This window comes from Cebus imitator, unplaced genomic scaffold (genome assembly GCF_001604975.1).
Source record: "Cebus imitator isolate Cc_AM_T3 unplaced genomic scaffold, Cebus_imitator-1.0 Scaffold111, whole genome shotgun sequence".
Taxonomy (NCBI): domain Eukaryota; kingdom Metazoa; phylum Chordata; class Mammalia; order Primates; family Cebidae; genus Cebus; species Cebus imitator.
The window spans coordinates 1,755,591-1,757,402 of NW_016107426.1; the positions used below are offsets into that span (position 1 = coordinate 1,755,591).

Sequence of the window (1,812 nt, forward strand, 5' to 3'; positions counted from 1 at the left end):
GTTGACCAGGATGGTCTCGATCTCTTGACCTCGTGATCCACCCGCCTCGGCCTCCCAAAGTGCTGGGATTACAGGCTTGAACCACCGCGCCCGGCCTTTGAAACGTATTTTATTTTATTTTATTTATTTATTTTTTTTTTTGAAAGGTATTTTAAAAGGCAAGTCAGCCTCATAAAGAAGAAGAATCTGTGCTAGAGACCACATGTAGCCCCCAAAAGCCAGAAGTATTACTGTCTGGCTCTTTACAGTGAATGTTGACCGCTGGATTAGGAGGTAGCTTGCTATCATTATTTTACAGAAACCCCATAATAATTTTTGAAGTACTACAGAAAGAAGTTTTTATGCCCAAATTCACAGATAACTTTGCACTTGAGTTTTAGATCTACCTTTGTACAGAAACTGTAATTCTCCATCAGGACCTCTTTGCGTATTATTCCTCTAGTAAGCATCCATAATTAGAAGCATCTTTGTGGGACAACAATGACCTAACAATGTGCCATTTTGGTGGCAGATGTTAACTACCACCAGGATAGTCATTAAGCGTATCATAATAATCACACTGTAGTATATCACCACTTGATTATGTTCACAGAATCCAACTATCAGTATCTGTTTCAAAGGAGTGACTACATGCTGCCAAAAGGAAAATGGTTAAGGAAATTCTGTTTGACTGGCTGTCACTGCTGTAGTTTTTAAAAGCATGTGTTAATTCTCCATGGTTTTGTATTTTAGTTGAATGTAGTACTCGTATTAGCAGATGGTGCCTTCCCTTAACCCGCAGAGTGACATCTCACTTTAGGAGGCAGGGATGGGTGAATATGTACTTGCGTGTTTGCTGTTCTCATGAATCCGAAGATAGAACTGAGAGAGACTTTGTAGTCTGTCTTCCCATCTTCAGTCAGGGTCATATCTAACCTTCATATATATCAAAATAACTTGTATTTGAGCCCTTCGCAGTAAGAGTTCTTACAGTCTCCTTGGCAACTTGTTTCAGCGTTTCCCAACTACCTGGCAGTAAAGCAGACTAGTTGAAAAAAAAGTCAAGAATATTTTATTTTTTGTGCATCAAACAGGGAAGGACATGCTAATAAGAGAACAGCATGAACAAAGGTGCTTTGGAGAAATGGGGGGAAGTTCAGGCTCATTTGAAGAACAGTAACTGCTCTTATTTGAACAGGACTATGATGCAGCCTTGAAAGTTCATGTCCATGACATTTCTTTTTATTTTTAATCTATGGTGACAATGTGTAGTTCATTTTCTTGTCACAAGAAAATAGTAATAAATTAGTGCTATGTGCATCTTAACATTTCTTAGAATCAAATGAACTAAGTGAAAACCGTAGAAAAGATCATTAGGTCTTTCATCATTCTTATTGTTCAGTAAAAATTTTCATTTTAATTTTTTGATAGTGGACACAGTCTCAATTTCTTCATATATACTGTATGTACTAGGATTTTTTATGACATGCTGTTATCATATACTGACAAATGGAATCTGATATTGTAATTGATTTTCATGCATGTTATGTTCCAAGTATTTTGGCTCCGCTTGATCAGGTACATAAAATAAAACTGGCTGTAGTTGGCAGTGTTTTAAGAATAGTAAGTAGGCTTGAGAATTTTAACTTTTTTTTAAGCATAATCATGTTTAAAAAATGCCTATCTTTGGAAATCATTTCTCTTAATTGTCGTGGAAATTATGAAAGTTATTCTTCATGACAGTTAATAAACTGTGTCTTAGTTATTTCCAAATAACATAGACTGAATGATGGCTGAACATGTAGTATTTTACCCTTCTGTTCTCAAACTTTC

At 36.0% G+C, this 1,812-nt stretch overlaps 1 protein-coding gene across 6 annotated transcripts in view; it reads left to right on the forward strand.

Moving 5' to 3' along the window:
• VPS8 (VPS8 subunit of CORVET complex) overlaps nucleotides 1–1,812 on the forward strand; it is a 240,631-nt gene that overhangs the window by 112,018 nt on the left and 126,801 nt on the right. The gene's annotated exons all lie outside the window — the stretch shown is intronic.